Below are 21,253 nucleotides of genomic sequence, written 5' to 3' on the forward strand. Positions count from 1 at the left end.
TATCCCAACTGCTGGTGATAGAACGAGCACACCGTGCATTCTTGACGCAGCCTTTTGCCTGGGACTCCCCTGCATTCCATCATAGTGAAGCTTTTGAATTCTTGTGATAGGGATGCTGCCCTCTGGCTGGCCCGAGAAACGGGCCAAGTCCAATACCAAAGAAACAAATTCACTTTCTATCCTGATTTCTCTTTAGCTAGGAGGGAGGTTCTACCAATCAAGCACCAGCTACAAGAAGCAGCCATTTCCAATTCCATGTTGGACCCAGCATGCCTACATGTGGAACACCAAGGTGAGCAGAAAATCTTCACGATGCCTAAAGCAGCCAAGGAATACCTGAAGACACTCTCACCTGGTAAACATGCCCAGAGCACAACAAATGCAGATGACGAAGACATTTGACGTTCTACACTAAGCATTAGGCCTTACCAGGAGCTACTTATAGACACTCAGCGACTGCCTGAAGCCGCAGTGGCAGCCATTACCGGCATGAGGTTGTGACAACGTTAAAGCTGTCAACATATTCAAGCTGATTTAAGATGCATATCTATGATCCTGTGAACTCGGTCACCTCCATACACCTGAAGGGAGACTGGGAACCTGGTGAATACCAGTGAGGGAGCACCCCAGATGAGTCAAACACATGGTGCTACAATTTATTTGTTATTGAGTGTAATGATAATGCTGAAACTGTATATGTTCATTGTTTTTTGGGGGATGTCTTTTGCCAGCTGGGTTGCTGAAGTGGGAGGGGAAGAATGTTAGGTTGTTCGAATCTTGTATACCCACACAAAATATACATTGTTCTCCGTGATACGCAGGGAGTGCAGTATAGAAGCCCATGCACCATTCCCATTTCAGTGAAATGACTAAATGGCGGTGAGCAGGAGATAGCATGAATTTCATTATATGGAAGGTATGTGTCTTAATAATCCCCATAAGTTTAGGCTAGTGCTCCGGTTTCTAGATAGGCATACATGTGGCTTTATTGCAGAAAACACATTTGGACAGGCGATCAGACAGCACTATAGGTGCCCGTTGGACATCATGCCAGCTAACCTCCTTTTATTCTACATACTCAAGGGGGGTCCTACTTTTGGTCAAGCGCATGGTACCCTCCACGCTCACTATGCGGACGACCAGGGCCAGCTATTAATTGCACATAGGATGATAGCTGTCACTGCTGTCACACAAGGTAACATCTCTGGAGACTAGTTAACACCTGGAGACTGATATTTTCCACTATGCCGGCCCATATCCTCTGGGCGGGGGATCTCAATACATACCTCAATACATACCTAACCCTGCAGAAGATCGCTCATCAAACACCGGCTGGCATGGGAAGCAGGCAGCTATGGTGATCCGTAGTGGGGTGGAAGAATATGGGCTGGTCAATGCCTGGCGACTACGACACCCTACACAGAAGGAGGGCACATTTGTGTCCTCTGTACACTGCACATGGTCCAGATTGGACTATTGGCTTATATCTACTGAGGTCTGCAGTGGGTAGAAGATCCATGCTACTTACCTAAGACTTTATCAGACTATTTGTCAGTCCTAATGCGACTGAAGCTGGCGCATGTAACTCCCACACCGCTCACTTGGCCTTTTCTCCCAGCAGCAGCACTCCTAGATGCGGCATTCATAGAGGAGGTGTGGAAAGCGATTGTAGAGTACTTTGCATTAAATATCGGCTCAGTATCAAGCTGGGGCTCTCTGTGGGAAGCCTTTAAAGCAACAATACATAGGACATGTATAGGCACTCAAGTGGGGGTACTGAAAACAATTCGTAAACAGCTAAAAAACACTAAAGATGAGTTTAATTCCCTGGAGAGAGAATATGAATGCCAGCCAAAAGAGGCCAGATTGGCTTCTATTAGGGAACACGTGACCGAAATTGAGACCCTTGCAGAACAAGAGGCGCGATTCATTTCTAAGCGTCACTTCGCAAGTACGTACATTGAAGGTGGGAGGCCTAGGCAAAGCCTTGCTCAAAACCTAAAGGCACAGAAAGGCCCAGACCCCATTGTCCACTTGGTGAACGATGATGGGGCCGCACTCAACTCCAACTCAGATATACTGGAGGAGTTCAAGAGATTTTATGCAAGTCTATATGAGCCATGCAGCTCAGCATCACTGATCGAGCTTGGCCATTATTTAGAGAGGGTGACACTGGCATGGCATTCGCCAGGGCAGAGAAAATACTTAGCTCAGCCAGTGACTGTGGAAGACGTCAGAGAAGCCATACATGCCCTTCCGAATGGGAAGGCCCCAGGTATAGATGAGATTACGTGAGGGTTCTAATAAGGAGCATGCCGAAGTGCTAGCTCTGCAGCTACATGCAATGTAGGAGGAAGCCTACCTTAGTCACACACTACCGCCATCTCTGAGAGAAGTATTGATAGTGACGTTGATAAGCCAGACAAGGCTCCGGAGCGGTACAAATCTTATAGGCCACTATCTCTCATTAATATAGATGCCAACATTTTAGCCAAGGTGATTGGAGTGTGCCTACAGCCCCTGATATCACAGTTAGTGCTGCCAGATCAATCTGGCTTTATACCGGCTCGGTCAACTACACACAACCTACGCACTATCTTTGCACTATTACATCAAGTGGAACCCACCTTGCAGGCGGAGGTTCTATTAGATGCGGCCAAAGCCGTTGATTCTATTGCGTGGATATAGATGTTTGTGGTATTAGGCAGCATAGGGATACCCGAGGCGTTCTTAAGATGGATATGCCTTTTATATGAGTGCCCAGCAGCACAGGTGCGTGTCGATGGTCACACATCACATGCTTTGAGTGTCGGTATGAGGACGTCGCAGTGTTGCCCCCTGTTGCTGCTGCTATTCGTGCTTACCATGGAGCTGCTTGCCTGCATTACTCAGCAGAAATACGCCCTTACTGCCCTTAGATTTCATCTATGACCCTTGAATATCTCACTATATACAGAAGATATGGTGCTGTACATTAGTAAACCGTTGGCATATCTGGCCCTGGTAAATAGAGAGTATATAAAATGGGATTACTACTCTGGTCTGTGTATCAACTGGACGAAATCCATAGTCCTCCCGCGAACACCTACGCTGCGACATTGGGTTCCCGCTAGAGTGGGAGAAAGGCCCTGTCAATTATTCATGGGTATGGGTGCACAGAGACCCTAACATTGTGAAATGTGAGAATTACGGCAAGGAAATGTCCAGATTGGAAGATTCAGTTGCGCCCTGGACGACCCTCCCGCTCTCCCTGACGGTTAGACTAGCAGTCATAAAAATGATGGTACTGTCACAGTTTCTAAACCTATTTAATAACATTGCAATAGTACTGTCCAACTCCTTCTTTAAGCAGTTGCACTCCCTGTTGATCACACTGGTATGGGCGGGCAAGAAGCCGAGGATCAGCTGGGAGGTCCTCACCCTCCCAAATGTGGATGGAGGATTCTGTGCCCCCGATTTTATGCTATATCATTAGTGCACGCAGGCACATTTCGCACACTTCTGGAATGCGGCATGATTTCACACCTCATGTAGCGAGCAACATGATGCTGCTCCGATCCCACTCAGGGCCATCCTACCACAGAAGTGAAATGGGATGTCCCAAAATGAGATTAACATGTTACACACTACATTGATCGCTTGGTACACTTTGGCTAGGCGAGCTGGGAAGAATTAGCTGGATGCTCCTGTGGTGCCCCTACTACACCATACAGACATAACGGTGACACAGGAGGATGGATCGCTCCAGATGCTACGGGAGGCAGGACTACACACTATGGCGATTTGTACACAAATGGTAACTTCCTAACACTACCTAATGAGACAGTTCTGTGGGCAAACACCTCATTATTTGTCTTACTATATTACCGACTTTGAGCAGCCATAAACGTACACAATCCACACTTTCCCAGTGAACCTCCGATGCTCATGACACTACAGGTACTGCTCACCAGCGCGACGCGCTAACACCTTATTACTAAACTATATGCTGCAGCACAGGAGGATGGGACACAGGGAGGTGGCAAAGTGTTGGCAAAATGGAATGCGGTGTTACCACAGCCCAAGGGGGAAGAGGATTGGAGGTTTTGCTGTGGGCAATCAGGCACACTTACCTGAAATTGTAATTTGAGGGTAATTCAGTTGAAGTTCTTGTACCAAATGTATTGTCCCCCGACGCACGTATATAGGTATGTGTTAAAGGGCAACTCAAACTGTGTACGCTGCGGAGCCAAAGGGGCAGAGTTTATACATCTGCGTTATCATATCCACGCGTGAGGCAATACTGGGTTCAAGTCAGAGACACACTATCTGATAGGATTGGGGCGAGGGTGGAGTGCGAGCCAGCGATCTGCCTACTGGGACTGCTGAGAGACTTCCGGTCACTAAATCGGAATATCTTGTCAGTAAGCTTATTACTAGCAAAATGTAGAGTGGCATTGCTTCAGAAGAGTACATCTAGCCCTACAAAAGTGTCTTGGATGCCTGACAGGCACAATATAAGACACAACTGGAACTGTATGCTGAGGAGCAGCCAATGAAGTCAAGGCCAAAAGACTGATGGGGGCCACCGATGGCTTATTTGCAATCCAATACTGTGAATGGTGGGTAGGGCAATAAACGAGAAACAAGCATGTATCGATACTACAGATCTGTGTCATATTTGAAATTGTCAATTGCATTACGCATGTTCATGATGGTGCACTTGCGACCTCATTATCTACAAAACGGGGTGTGAAAGAAGGACCATATTAGACTTATAAATGACAATGTGTTGGGTACTACATGTAGTATGACGTTTGTTGCTTTTATATGTTATGCTTACTTTGATGAAAATGATAATATATATATATATATATATATATATAGATAGATAGATAGATAGATAGATAGATAGATAGATAGATAGATAGATAGATAGATAGATAGATAGATAGATAGATAGATAGATAGATAGATAGATAGATAGATAGATAGATAGATAGATAGATAGATTTTTTTTTAAACAGTTTACAAGACTGACATTGCTCTTGGGACGACAATACTAAACTCATTCTGGATTCATGCTATCAGCATGTGCGGTTGAGGTGGTGGGAACAAGTTGAACGTATTGGAATTTTGCTATTTAATTTAAGACACTCATGGAAGGAGTGGTGAGGCCAGTTTTGCCTCTTTATGGCGTTTACATATTTTACCTAAAATATCAATTCACTTTGTAGTTCAAACCACAATTCTTTATTTCATTAATCCTGTACTGATATTTAAAAACAATGCCCTTAGACATCTAAGGAAACTGTGCAACAGAAAACATACCGAAGTTTGGAGAATTTGCATGAACATGTTTATTTTAATGTTCCCAAGCTGTAGGAAAGTAATATTGTCTGTATGTTCATTTACATTAAGAATTAGATGTAATGATTAAGAAGATTGTGTAGATGTAAGGTTGAAAAAAATCCACTTGAGTCTTTACCGTGATACCAGCTCCCAAGAAAACATGGACAGAGACTGCACGGATACCCTAGTTTAATGGTTCTTAACCGGAGATCCAGAGACGAGTGGAGATCTGTGAAGCCTAATCATGCAGCCCGTGACTGCTTAGAAAATTAAAAATTATTAACATTAATACAGTGTGTATAAATAAAGATGCAAAATGTGAAACTGAACATTTTCAAATGTTCAGTAAAAGTGAAGGAATTTGAAATTAGAGGTTAAAAATTAAGTAGTTGTCCACAGTGTGATTCACAGGAGCAGTGCAAATGCATCAAAAAGAAAATAGTATGGAAGATGGGTGATCTCAGTTAAATTTAGAAAAGTCCAACTATACTATTAAAATGTTTTATTTTATTTTTTATATTCATTTAATAAAATATTATAGCATTTGTGTATTGGTTCGATGAATGCTTCTGAATTTTTGTGTATTGTTTTGACGTTCAAATCTTCAAAATTGTTTATGCCAGGGTTAAAGGCTTCCACTGCTGACTCAGTGGGGTTCCCCAAGTCCAGTAACTGTTAAGTGGGGGTTCACAAAAGTCAAAAGGTTAAGAGCACTGCCCTAGATCAATAACCACATCCAGAAGCTTCATTCTTTAGCTACTGAGGCAACCAGTAGCTCTAGTCCTGAATCTTTTTGATTGATGTTTGGGGCACTTCGTGCTTACGCATTCATAACTTTTTTCTACAAAAGGGAGCCAAGACAAATTTTCTTTGCCATATTTTGGGAATTCAACAGATAGCCAGGGTGTGTAGAATCCCCGTCGCTAAACTTAGAAAATAACCAAAAGAAAGATTGGGTTTCTTTTTAATGGGAAAAACTGGGAGAACACTGCTGTGTAAGAAGCGTATCAGTTTTCTTATAAAAATGGCATCAAAAGGTTCGCTCTGCTAAGATCGCTATCTTTCCAGCTTTCAGGTTTCAAAAAAATCATTTTAAACACAGTTTTTGCATTTTACTAAGAAGCAGTCAATTTTTCCTATTTTCCTTTTGTGGTTTCTACCTAATTGATGTGCTTGATGGAAACAGTTTAAACCCATGTGTGAACACATAAAACTACATTTCTAAAAAATAGACACAATTTGGAATTCAGCAAGAGGTAATTTACCCAGATTGCTCAAGCTTTTCCTAAAATAACGTATTGTTGAATTAAACAAAATGTAAAAATCAAGGGAAGTAACAGAAATGGGTGAACTTTCATCTTCAATTTTGACCCCCAAGGCCGAGTTACAAAAATAATATAACTTTCAGTTCACAACAATATACAGTATTTGTTGGTTGTCCTAAAAAACAAGCAATTCCCCGGTCTGGTGTGTCAGCTGCAGTTTCTAAAGAGTTTTCATTGTGTACGAACTATGCTTCAATTAACATGCTAAAATCGAATGAATGAAAAATGGGTATGTAATAAACCGGCATTACGCAAATTTTATTCTTTTTTGTTCGCTGGCTTACATTTAGCTGCCAAAAATTGGAGATTAATTCAGGTGATAATAAGTAAAGCTCTACTATTTCCTGATAAAATCAATACCACACGTGTGGGTGGGCCGATTTCCAGTGACAGGAAAGACCCCAAAAACCAATGTGGAAATATAAGATTTTTGCCAAGAAATGCATCCCATTTTGGCGATGTGGGCAGCACAGTGGTCGGGGTTTGGCAGCTACCCAGGCAAACCTACTAAACTCAGACATTTCTGAAAGCTAGACACCAAGGGAAGACCAGGGTAGTGTGACTTGAGTGGATCTTCTTACTCTTTCCTCCCAGGAATGCCCAGGAAACAAAACCTTTGGATAAAATGACACATTTTCCTCGCATTTCTTTGAGGGAAATTTCCATAATCTGTGAGGAGGAACAACATTTCTACCACCGAGGGCTCTCCCACTTCTCCTTTTAAAAAAATGTTAGCCCGCATGTGTACTCTCGACCACTGTGCTCCAACATTCCCTAGGGGTACATTTATTATCTAATTATGTATGCACTATTGACTGTATTTGCTTAAACCTCCACCTATCGTCCCACACGTTCCACAGACACCCTCCAACTTCCAAGTATGTGTGTCGTACATACACTGCCAGAGAGGAGGAGGGCTTACATGTGACTCTCTCAAATATATTACCGCTGGAGAACTGCAATTGTAGCACAGAACTTTGTTCCAGTTTTGTATCATTCATTGATTTTCCTGCTCATCAGCTACAGTAGCAAGCAGTGCACTGTAAACAAAAGAACACTGAAATGTCTCACTTACCGTCAGCTACAGAAACAAAGTGCTGCTTAATGGATCGAAAATGAACCTAGTAGAAGTTTGAACAAAGTTACAGAAGCTGAAACTTGGACAAATAGCAGCAGCAGCCACAAAATGCTCTAAAAAGAGCAAATATCACTTCAAGAACTCGTGTCATAAAACATGCAGAAAAGATTTTGGAAATAGCCTCCTGGGACAGTTCTGAAGCATTTTCAGTTCATTGGCAGAATTGTGGCACCCAAAATGAAGATAGGCAGGTATGTTAAAAGTATCACAATTGCGTGGATCTAATGCTGAAAAAGTATGCATCAAGAAGAAAGCTTTACATTTATTTTGGACCTCAAATGCTAAAGTAAACAAAAGGCCTCCAGGATATAATCCCTTCTTATCTTACACAAAGACCTTACAAACCCTGAACAAACTTCATTGATTTAAACATATATTCTGTTGGGCAGGATAGGGATTATAAGCAGAAAGACATACCTGCATGAATAGGTTAAATCGGGGCTCCTCCTGTCGTTTGGTTTTGATCATCTCCAGGGCATAATACTGAAAACGGCAAAACCTTGCAGCTTGATGCTTTATCCTCTCTCCAGTAGGCCCATCAAACTAGATATATGAAAAAAAGCCATCAACCAGAAATTCAGCAAATGCTCAAAGCTTTCATTTTTTGTTGTTGTTTTTAGTCATCATATACAACAGTAGGCGGGAGGTACGGTTTGAGAGCCACCAGGTGAAATTAAAACATCTGAGGGTTTTGACATCCTTCGTTTCGTCTCCTTCAAACAACTTTTTGATGGTTTGCGGGAGCCACTGCCCAACTCCTCTTATGTTGAAGTTTGTCTTTAATCCTTAGACTATCATCATTTAATTAACCAAAACTTGTTGAGGAATAAAAAAAAGGTGTTTCCACATTTTTATCCTCTATTTTGGACCATTTACACATTCTATCCTGCCAATGTGTTTTGCCGATTCAACCCAATCTGTTCAAGTAGGTGAAGTGTTAGATATCCATTTATTACAGATTTACCTGTATGCTATAATTATTAGCATAAAAAGTAACTGAGATTGTAGCTTCCCTTATCTTTGATTAGACCCTCCATCTTCTAAAATCCAGAAAATAACAAATGGGAGGCTTACCTCTGTATCTTTTCTCAATATTTCTGTTAACGCCTTATCCACTTCATGCCAGAAGATTTGAATACCTGGACTCTGCCATAGAAGATGGATATGATCTGCATTCTACAAGGCACATTTTGGACAACATCTCTTATTCTGACCTCCCAGCTTTGAGAGTTGTTTTGGAGACCAATAGGCCCTGTACATGGTGAACAAATGGTTTCTCCTTAGGGTTGCAGATCTCACCATTGATCATAATGTAGACATTGATAGTAGCCATTGGTGTAGAATTTCTGATGACGGCAGGTCTGCTTTCCATATCTTCTCTGGCAAAGTAGGAGGGCCATCTTTACCTCATACCAGGATCCAGCATCAATTGGATACTTCCTTTCTATGAATCCGAATGCTCCGTAGTTTCTCCTTCATTCTATTCTTATCCGTATATTAAGTTGTCCTTGGATCAGCTGGCTAGTTGATAGTGCCAAGAGCTCAGGGAGCCCTCTTCAAACAGCTTGCCCCATCTTCCTATTCCTGCAATCTGCATCGGGGTAGCTAGGACAACTTGTAAGCATGGAGGGGAGATTTCCAAATTGGAGCCATATTGCTGTTGTTAGGGACTCCCAAGATTCTTGGTGACTTCATATAGAAATGGCAAACTACCTCTTTCAAAAGCCTTAGTGGCATCTACCGTTATTATGCTCAGTGGAGCATTTGTTACCATGGCCACATCTATTGTGCTCACCAAATCATGGGTGAGCTTGTAGAGCTGTCTCTGTTTCATGAAGCCCTTTATGGACAATATTTCCTATTACTTTGTCCAATCTCTTAGCTAGTATTTGTGTGTGTATCTTTTAATCGTTATCAAGCAAGGATATTAGTCTATACGATTCACATTAAACAAATCTTTCTTAGGCTTTAATATTAGTGTTATTTTCACATTATATATATAAATCACTCTCCCCCCCCCAACATTGTGGGATGAAATGTATTAAGCTGGTCAAAACTGGAGTGAGTTCCTCTTTTAAGGCCTTATATAGCTCATTTGGTTTTCCATCAGGGCCTGGCGCCTTTCCCTTTTTGAACCCTCTAAGAATTGTATCAACTTCTAGTGTAGTAATTTCTTGATTAAGATGGAGTTGTTTGTTCTGATCTGACCTTGGAAGAGTGTCCTCCTTCTAACAACTCTCTATTTCTTCTTTTAGTGCTGTTGAATCATCGGTATGTAAATTTCGGTAAAAACCCGCAAACATCCTCCCAATATCAGAGTCCTCTGAACATCTTTCACTGGTGCCGTTAATTTCTACTTTGTCAATCATATTTCTAGTGCTTTTTTACTTTGTATTCCAAGCCAGAAGTTTCCCACAATCTTTCCGATATTCATAATGTGCTAACTTGCAGGCATTCAACCTACTCTGCACCACTCCATCCAGATACACGGCCAAACAACCCTTAGCCTCTTTAAAGTTATCTTGTAGGTTTATTTTTACACGGGGTCCTCACAAATTGCCAGCTGTTTATCAATTACTCCTATTCTCAGCCTTTACTCTCTAACCTTATTTTTACTTTTTTCCCCATCTATGTTCAGCATTACTAGTCAGTTTCCCTTGAATAAAGGCTTTATAAGCATCCCATATAACATGCAAGGGGTTTTTCTTGTAGATCAAACTACAGTAGCTCTTTTCAGAGCATTTATAATCTCCTGCTGTCCTAATAATGCTCTATCCAAGGTCCATTTAGACGGAATTGAGGACCTCGAGAGAAAGTGTTCCAGTCTAACCGCAGCATGATCTGAGAGATGCTCTGGTTTATAGATTATCTTTCTTACCTTATTCCCTAACTTCATATCTACAATAAAAGTCTATTCTGGAGGCATTTCCATATTTCTTGGACCCAGCCATATGCAAATCAGTCTTGACCCTGTGTCCCAATGGGAACAGTCCAGGTCCTCCCTGGACTGGAAACAAGCATCCTAGGACCGGTTTCGGGCTTTCAGCCAGGATTCCTTGACTCCAGTGGCATGGAGAGCACAGGACCCACGTCTGGGCATACCCGTCCCACTCGGGGTGACAAATGCAAAAAGAACAAATAAAAAAGAAGCTCCACCCCTTTCACATTACAAGATTGAGTGGTGCAAGCAAATTGTTTAATCCATTTATGTCTCTATAAAATTTCCCCCCATTCTTCTTGACGTAAGTATGTTTCCTGGGGGGTATATTAATGTCACTATCAGAAAGCTTCAGAAATCCCAAAATCTTCCTTTGTCTACTTGGTACCCTCATAACATTTATGTTCCAGGTTAATACCCGTATGTTGTGAACCTTCCTTACTTCCTTTATCATTTCCATGATAATTCCAGCCTAACCGTTTCCCAATCCATCAGAATCCCTGTCATAAATGAGGACAATTATTTTTTTAGTTTTTTCCCACAGACTCACCACCCTGTGTTTAGTAAAACCACTATCTGTCCTAACTACGTGTCACCCCTCCAGCTTGCCCCTCCCCTACCCCACTGGGGTTCGCTCCCAGTATCCAAAAATGATAGTACTTCATACCACTTGACCTTCTACTCTCCTGTTTATTTTCTATTTATTTTGCTGCATTTTTATCTGGTTTATTAGAACGTCAACCTCCGAATTCTCTTTTACATTGTGCATCTTGTTGTTCTACATGACTCTTAATGTCATTGGGAATTTTCAACTACACATTTGCACCCAGTGACTTCAGTTCCTGAATGTGTTTCCCTAACTCCCATTGCCGATTTTGAGGAACTTTTGCTATAGCCGGTCTTATGGAGAAGGACCAATCATTTTTTAAAGCTTTTGCTTTCAAGGCTTCTGTTGGGATTAGCTTTTTTATTGCATAAGTACGGAAGTTTATTAATATTTTCCTGTATTTCTCTCTGTTTGGACTTCTTTTAAATTGATCCCGATGCACCCTTGTATGTCCTGCTCGAGGTCTGGGGAGCTGGTTTACCAAACACACACTTTCATCAGGTCTATGACAAACCCCTTCAAGTTTTCACCTTCTACTCCCTCCAGGGCATTGAGAAACCTTAACTTGTTTCTCCCAGAGTTATTTTCCAAAGATTCCAGTTTCTCTTTGATCTCATTTTCCCTCGCTTTCAAGAATGGAATCTCCTTATAATTGCTCTTAACTTCCTTCCGTAATACTCCAAGCAAGGCTTCCATAGTGGATAATCTTTCCAGGATGCCTACCATTTTAGTATCAAGCTTTTCACAGGCTTTCTGTATTTTAGCCTGTTTGCTCTCTAGAAATTGCAAGTTTGCCTTTAATCTCTTTTTCAAAAGTGTCAGTGGTAAGGAGCCCATATCTACTTGATCTATGTTTTTCGGTGTTCCCATCTTCTCTTCGCGAGGGGTCAATAGAAATTTCCTCAACGCAATTATTTCCCTGTGGGATCCTGAGAGACAACCTGAAATCAATTTAAGAGAGGGAGACCTGGCCCATCTACTGGCATAAACTGAGTGGATTGGGTCCATATTTTGCATAATTGCAAGGCAGATCAATGTAATCAGATTGGCCTGAGTTTCAATACCTTTCTTAAAGTAAGATCCTAAAGATGGTGTGATTTTGATTTTCCCTCCTGGTGGGCCTGCTGTATCTCTAATAACTCTATTATCTTTCTGTTTCCCTGCCTCGAACAGAACCTATTCTGGAATAGACACAGGGAGAGATTTTGTAGAAGTGGCTTGGGGGGGGGGGGGGGGGGGGGGATAAATAATCACCCTGCTCTGCTGCTGATAATCAAACCCTCTCCATTTACTATGCAACAAACCTGGCCCTGGCCGAGCATTTCTAAATGTGTATCTATTTTTACCAGCGGCTCGTACGGCATCTAGCTCTGTGTATTGAGTAGAGACCTGGTGCTCTTTTTTTTTTTAATGCGTTCTTCCCTGAGGCAATAGAGCATTCAATGCATACTATGAGAAGGGATTGTCAAGTTGCCCATGCAATCTCATGAGTCCGCAGCTCTGAGATTAGTGGAATTAATTTAATGCTATCACCACATTACGGTATTATGCACCAGAGAAGCAGGAGCTCCCAGCCAGCGTGCTAGCTAGCCACCATGTTCCCCCTCCTGTACTTCTTCTTGTAATAAGCTCAAAGCTTTCTGCCCATTCAAGTGTTCAAGTTTATTCAATTCAATTGAAGTCTACCAAAGTATATTCTTCTAAAAACAAATTTAACTAAACAGATCAAGGGTTCATGTCTGTCAATATAAAAATCAAACTACATATAACAATGACTTTGTATGTGTTTTTAGGTGCAATGTAAAAACTAAACATACGCATTCAGCACCCTAATACAGAATTGATACAAATACAGCAAGTGCAAACATTGTGCATTTTAGATAGAAGTGTAATGTAAATGCTTAATGTAAATTAAGAACAACTGGAATACAAATAAAGTTTGAAAATAACTCCATACGGGCCTTGTTAAACCTGGCATCATTGGCGTGGGTTTCCCCTGTATTATTGCCTTTGCCTCCTGTGTTTTTGCTGTGTGTTGGGCTTCGTTTTGCTGGTCTACATGCTTTGTGCACTTTGCCATTGCTGTTCAGTACCATAGTGCAAGTGCCCATCTTAGTCAATTATTGTAATGGATTGTTGATTCCATGATTGGCATATTTGATTTACTAGTCAGTCCCTAGTACAGTGCACTGGGTGTGCCCGGGGCCTGTAAATCAAATGCTGTTAGTGGGCCTGCAGCACTGATTGTTCCACCCACATAAGCAGCCTATAAATATAACTCAGGCCTGCCATTGCAGAGCCTGTGGGCAGTCTAGTACTGCCCACAGACCCATTAGAGCTAAGAATAATTGCGTTAAGATACTGCATTTCTGGTTCAATAAAGAATGCAAGCAAGCTCGCAAATCTCTAGTGGAGGCCATCAGATTGAAAAATGTAAGCAGTATCCAGAAATCTAGGAAAAACTATAGGAAAGCACAGGACAGTGCTAAAAAGGAATGGAACGACAGCCGCGGTCCGTGCAGGTAACAGCGGTGGGGTGGTGGGGAGGCGTGGGGGGCATTTCAAGGGACGATGCCGAGGGAAAATTTATTATTTATTCAATTTTCCCTCTACATCGTCCCTCAAAATACCCCCCACACAGTTCCACTGCCCCACTGCTGTTACCTGCACGGACCACGTCTGTGGGACAAAAACACATGGCAAGACCTTAAATTGGCATGCACAAGAAATAACCTCCAACATTTTTGGAACTTAGTGAAATGGGGTAGGGGTTGACATTCTCTACCACCGCAAATTCACGTAGCCCCAGACACTTCGGTTAAAAACTTTGCCAAACAATATGCCAACAATGACAAATATGAAGGCGAGCCCTTTACAATTTATCCGTAGACAACTGACCTGGTTTTCGAGTTTGTAGAAGTAAGAGCTGCCTATAGTGCAATTACAAGGGGAAGAGCTCCCGGCATTCACAATATGCCAGCTGATGTCTTTTTACACGATAAGGATAACTGGGCCCGGCACATCATGTTGTTAGCAAACGCTATTGTTTATGCTGCTCCCATCCCTGATTCATGGAGGGGTGCGGAGATCATACCAATATATAAAAAGGGCGATAGGTCTCTGCCAGGTAACTATAGACCCATAAGCCCAATCGACTCAATTCAAAAGGTGGTAGCCCGTCTCGTCCTGGCAAAGGTTCAGGAGTGGATTAATATTAATGATATCCTAACCCCCTTCCAGGTGGGTTTTCGTGCACAGATCAGTACAATAGACCAAGTCTTTTATTTTCTGTTAATATACTGGCGGACTGTTGTGTTTGGCAATGGCAGCATGTATGCTGCTTTTGTAGATCTAAAGTCAGCTTTTGATTTAGTTTCACGTAACAAGCTATGGTTGGTCCTACAGGAGCTGGGAATGCCCACGGACTTGCTATTTCTCATTGTTCGACTACATGAGAACAATTTTGAGAAATTATCTGGGGCTCACAGGGTAATGTAACTGACCCCTTCCAAGTTGAAAAGGGAGTTCGCCAAGGGTGTGTAATGGCCCCTACACTATTTTCCCTTTTTATAAATGGAGTCTCCCAATTTTCAGCTACCTTTCCCACAGATGCTCCGGTCTTAGTGGGCATAAATATTCTGATCCTATTGTTTGCAGGCAACACGCTCATCATATCAAAAACTCCTAGTTGGCTACAGTGTGCGTTAACACGTTTTGAAAATATCTGCAACACATGAGGGTTACAAATCAATGCAATGAAAACTAAATGTATGGCTTTTAATCACCACAGAGCATTTAGTGGTAGGATAAATTTTGATGGAGGAGCCCCTAGAGCAGGTAGATGCGTTCACATATCTAGGAACCCTACTGGAGAAAAAAATGAGCTGGGGCCCTCACATTGAAATTATGGCACTGAAACATCACCAACTAGCTGGTGCTTTAAGCAACGAATTTAAAACATCTCTGACTAAGCCAGTAAGACCGGTGTTGCAGATGTGCAATACAAAAGTAGTGAGCTTGGTCCTATATGGGTCGAAATAATGGGACTTTGAGAAAATGACCCAGCTCGCCACAGCAGAGAATAGGTTTTTCCGAATGATCACTAGCTTACCGCAAAGTACCCCTATGACTCCTATGCTTAATGACCGATGGATGAAATCACTGGTATACATTGCTGTACTACGCCCCATATTACATTGGCGTAGAATTTGGTCTACCCCTGAGCTGGCAATCTATGCCAATGCTCTTAGGGATGTCATTGAGGCTCACAGCTTTCATAAAATCGGCTGGCTAAGTGACATCAAAGGTGTTTTGATCAGCATGAGAGTGTTGAACCAATGGGAAAACCCATCTACCACTCAGTTTCCAACTAAAGCAGAAATTAAGGAAAGCTATTGGGAAACGGTTGGGCAAAATATTATCAGAACGAACGACGGCACTATCCTGAGAGAGATTCTTAACATTCAATCCCGGCCCAAGCCTTGAGCTCTATTGGGACACAATTTCAAAGCCCCTTGATCTGAAACTTTATTTTCAATTCAGAGCTGGTTACCTCCCATTAAAATCTTTCACTTCTAACTGGTCCTTGTCTGTTGACAAATAAATGCCCCCATTGTATAGAGCATGTTGAAACCTACCACCACATGCAGTTTGTCTGTCCTGCCTATGTGAGCCCTCGTAAGATATGGCTCTCTCAGGTCTGCAAGAACCTAGGTACCAGACATAGCAATGTTGACCTGAGAATTTTGTGTACAGATCCCTCTCCTCGCTATGCAATTCCTGTTGCTAAGTTTTTAAGATGGATGTGGGCCATAAGATCGAAATTGCTGTCTTCTCTGGCAAAACAGCAAGAAACAATACCGGAACCTAACTGAAAATAGTGAGCTTGTTTAAACCACACTGTGGAATTCGTCCTGCATCGGTCCTGGGCTGCAATCTTAATGTTTTTAATGTTTATTTATATACTTTGCTCTTTTTATGACATGTATTTTTCTCCCATTGTACTATGAAGAGCCGATGTCTAATGCTTATTTGCATATATGTGAACGATATATATATATTTTTTTAATTCTTATATATCTAAATCTTATGTACAATGCTTTTATGACATGTATTGTAGAAATATAGCTGATTGATTGATTAATATCTCATATTCAGTCTCATACCATTTTTAATTGCTGATGTTTTTATTATAATGATAAGCCTTTTTTCCTGATTTTCAGAATAATAGCTCATAATACTAATCATCACACAGTGTTTGTTTGCTGCTTTAAGGCACTTAAAGGGAACCATTTCTCTATCACTTGCTCCTCCCCTTGGTCTTAATTCGGATTGGTAATGATGCTGCAACACATCATATCTGAGACTCCTGATAACTTTTTTAGTAGTAATGGGCCATTACTGCCAATCTTCATGACAATCTAGAAAACTCAAGTGCTCCAGACTCCAGCACCGAAAAATGAGAGTCATCCTAAGTGGAGAGTAGTGGCAGTCTGCAGTAAGATAGGATTATAGAAGAAACCCATCTGAAGTAAACAGGATGTCGTTCAAAAGAAGTGTCCCTTTGACGTTCATTGCTAAGCATCAACAACTCAAAGCACCTACCTGTTAACCCCTCTAACCCCATCTAAAACTAAAAAATATTTCAAATGTTGAACCACATGAAAGCAATGAGTAGTCACTGGTCAAATAGATCACAAGTCTACCGGTTTGATAATAAACAAAGTCGGGTATTACAATTTGTAAAAGAATAGCATATAGAAAGAAGAGCTGATTTGCTTCAGTGTTTTGGAAAGAGGCCCGGATTAGACAATATCTAGCAGCCTATGATCCTCTGTGTGTTATGTTGTTGATAGATTTAAGCCAGCTGATTGACAGTTCAGGCTACAGAATCCTTGGGAAGTCGTTGTATTCTCTCCTACTTATGTCAGACTTCAAAGACACACATTGTATCTAAAATGTTTGAGCTCCCAGAATGAACTGAAACACATACACAAGTAAGAGATGAAAGTACAGAAATGGACTATGAAAATGGCAGAAAAGTCCTATGTTCATTGATGTCCTATAGGTTACAAAGAGTCAACCTTAAGCAGTATGATAGAAACTAGCGTGATCGCAATAAAGCAAGAGCTATGGTCCATACAGGCTGGGATAGAAGCAAAGTACTATTCTTTTGAAGGAAATCCATAGGCAGGTTGGAGATATCACATCTTGCACACACGATATACATTAGTGGGGGGAAAACTAGACATGCCTTCGTTTATTTCATGCTCCGCTGGCTCGGGTTCTGAAGCCACTATAGATGTTATCCCTAAAGAGGGCAGTGATGCCTAGGATGTCAAAAACTATAGATCAATATCATTAATCAATATTGACTGCAAATTATACGCCAATGTCCTGGCAAGAAGATTAGAGAAGGTGAAATCAAAACATCGTTCCATCCCAAACTGGATTCTCGAAAGGCAGACTGGATGCGAATAACATCTGGGTCTGCTGCCAAGCAGGTCAGAATAAATGGTCACCTATCACACTCATTTTAACTGGAACAGGGCACCAGGCAGGGATATCCACTCTCCACTCTCCCCGCTCCTATTCCTTTTAGCAATCGAACCCATTCTTTCCTTCCTGAAACAGAATGATAACATTAAAGGTGTACCGTTTGAATCAGGCAGGCAACTAGTCGCGGCCTATGCCGATAACTTTCTAATCTTCATTTAAGGTGCAGATACAGCAATCCCTCAGATTGGACCGGAAATTGAAAAATACTCAAGTTTCTGGCTATAAACTTAATTGTTTGAAAACTGAGATCTTTTCCTTGAGCATTCTCTATACTCCCTTGATTCTGGGCAACTCTGACCTGAAATGGCAACATTTTGCACTTAAATACCTTGGTATCTGGTTTGAGAAAGAGCTACAATCTTCCCTCATGATCACATAGCCTAGTAGGGTAGGACGGACACAGCAAAAATGATGATGGCACCACTAAGCAACTTCCTCTTGAGCATGCTTCACATAAATCTTTCCACCACCTTCTTTAAAGCCATAGACAAGCATATCTCAGATATCCTTTGGAAAGGGAAAAGAGCTAGGATAGCCGGTCCCAACCTTAAATTGAGCAGGAACAGCGGAGGTCTGAATATGACTGATTTTCACAAACACCAAAAAGCTTTTTAGCGGCTCAGGGCAACTGGTGGTTCAAAGATGCAGATGACCACTCCCTGACGTGGCTCAAAATTGAATCCCACTTTCTATCCCCCTCCCTCTAAGCTCCACCCTTACCATCAGAGGCCTCTAGAAACTACTCCTGGTCCACTCGCTCTCCTTAATTCCAGACATGATGGAAGAACTGTCTTGTGTGACCAGTGGTCCAAAAGGGGTATCAATTCCGTTGGAGACTTATGCACATCCCTGAATCCCATTCCGTTTGCTTACTGCATCCAATCAAGTTCTTTTACAAAACTTAAAAGAGCCATTAGATCACTACTGAAGCCACATACTCCAGATCTTCCCAGCCTACTTGGAAATCTTAACAAGCTCGCCCACTCCGCATCACATATCTATAAGTTACATGACCCCCCCCCCAGAGTACACCTCCTCAACAATTTGAAAAAAAATGGTCCCCATACATCCCAGAAGACCTGACATCACATTTTTCGGACGCTACCTGAAATAGAATCTGGCATTCGCCTTTCTGGTTAAATTTACACTTGCAATTGTGCAGTCTAGATTTTGGGTGATACACAAAACCTACTGGACACTATCCAGATTGCATAATCTAGGTATCCTAAAATCAGATAATTGCAGGCACTGTGAGGTATCACTCGGCTCACTTGAGAATATGTTTTTCACATGTAAAATGGTTCACCCCCTCTGAACCAAAATTAATCAGACTATTTATGGCATCTTTGAGATTCAGCTCACACCATCGTTCCTAACTGTGACGTTAAGCCTTGTGGCACATCTACTTGACACTGGTCTCCCTGCACATAACTTCACAGCTATTAGAGCTAAAGCTTGCCCTGTGCTCCAAAACAGTCCTGTCAGAGTAGAAATCTTCCACAGAAATCCCCTTTAGCAAATGGCAGAATACACTAAGCACCACCAGGAGCGCAGACGACCTAATATAAATATACAAGAAACTACATAACACATCACACTTGTGCTGCCTACGGAATGCACTTGATTTATACACACAGCTGTGAGACCGGCCTCGTGGCGTGGGCCCTCCCGACCAGCAAGCCACCCTACAACCGCACCGATCCCCGATGTCACAGACTTCCGGCAACCATGGCCCAACATCCCGATGGCCGTCCAGACCCCAACACGCATGCCCAGCCGAGGGAGGGAGAAACCCCCCAAGCCAGACCGGGAGGCGCCGTCCCTGTCACACCTCTGGTCTCTTCCCCAAGGAAGGTTTCGATCGGCCACCAGGCCCCCGGTGAGCGGGCGCCTCACCTGCTGGGTGTCTGGAGTCCCTCCCCGACCCACCTGAACAGATCAAAGGGCCAAGCGACTCTGAACCATCTGAGCCCTGCTGACGCTGTCGCGGCTCCCCGAACTCTGAACCATCTGAGCCCTGCTGACGCTGTCGCGGCTCCCCGAACTCCGAACCACCTGTGCCTGCTGAGTGACTCGCGGCACTCTCCTCCAAGGGAATCGGCAGAGATTGCCAAAAGAAGCAACATCCCCCAGCTCAAGGATTGAGAGCTGTGCGCAGGATACTCCGCAGAGACACTGAACTCAAAGACTGTCCCGCTACCCCCATACCCCCCATCACGAGATTGCCGCCGCTTGTGGCACTGATTCCATACCTGCCTTCCGGATCATAAAGATCCCTTACGTCCACGATAAAGTATACTGTCTTACGAAGAACTACTGTGTGGTGTCCCTCTGCCAGATAGTGCAAGCTCAGTGTGTGCGATCCTAGGTACGAGACCCTTCCAGGAAGGGCCTCCCCGCCCTTGCTCGGCCTAACTCTGGGAGAGGTGGGTCAACGGGTGGTCAGGAACGTATTCCGAAGCCGCCCGGAGAACGCCTTCCAACATTTGGTGGCAGACGACGGGATCCGAGCCGGCACCTAGAGATCGTGCAGTAAACGACTGACGCACTACCGAAAACAAATGGAAGGAGAAACCTCCCTAGGTGCCGCAGGTACCAACACAAGCACGACATTCCGAGAGGACCAGTTGGAATATTATACGCACCGCACCGAGAATTAAAACAATTCTGTAAAGACCTATGAATCGCTACCACCGGATTAAGCACGAAAGAGGATTTCCAGGGAGCATTGAAGACCTGGGTCGAGGCAGGAACTTCCCGGGCCCAAACAGAAGGAGAGACGCAAAACGAACAACGAAGCATCCTGGGAGGAGTAGCGCCCCAGATGGGGGCCTATCCCCGGAGGAACTAGTGGACCGAGAAAGGGGCCTCAACCACGAACTAGAGCTCGCAAAACTGAAAATCGAGGGGGAGCTAAAACTGGCCGAGAAAAAGTTGGCAGTAGAACAATTACGCCTACAAGGAGAACTCGAGGAAAAGAAACGACAGAGAGAACACAAAGAAAGAAAACTCCAACTAGAACACGAAAGCAGCCTGAAAGAGATCGAGCTCAAGGCTAAAAGTGAGGAGGCCAGACCCTCGGGAAATCAACCCCTCTCCTCCGTCGTGGAACCAAAGGTCCACATCCCCAAGGATGTGGTGAAAGAATATTACAAGAACGACGACATGCAGCAATGGTTCAAGGCCTACTAAGTTGCCATGACCTCCCACCGAGTCCCGCAGAAAGACTGGGGGGCTGGGTTGTGGGGCCGGTTCCTGAGCGAGGGGAGAGATACCCTGCTAGACCTGCCCTCCACGGTGCTGAACTCCTACAGCCACATGAAAGAGGCCCTAGTAGCCAGATATGGGCTCACCCC

General features: G+C 43.0%; 1 pseudogene; it reads right to left on the minus strand.

The window, feature by feature from the left end:
- The window catches only part of LOC146772764 (rho guanine nucleotide exchange factor 11-like), a 253,630-nt pseudogene that overhangs the window by 160,903 nt on the left and 71,474 nt on the right, over nt 1–21,253 (minus strand).

The sequence above is a fragment of the Triturus cristatus genome, chromosome 12 (assembly GCF_964204655.1).
Source record: "Triturus cristatus chromosome 12, aTriCri1.1, whole genome shotgun sequence".
Taxonomy (NCBI): Eukaryota; Metazoa; Chordata; class Amphibia; order Caudata; family Salamandridae; genus Triturus; species Triturus cristatus.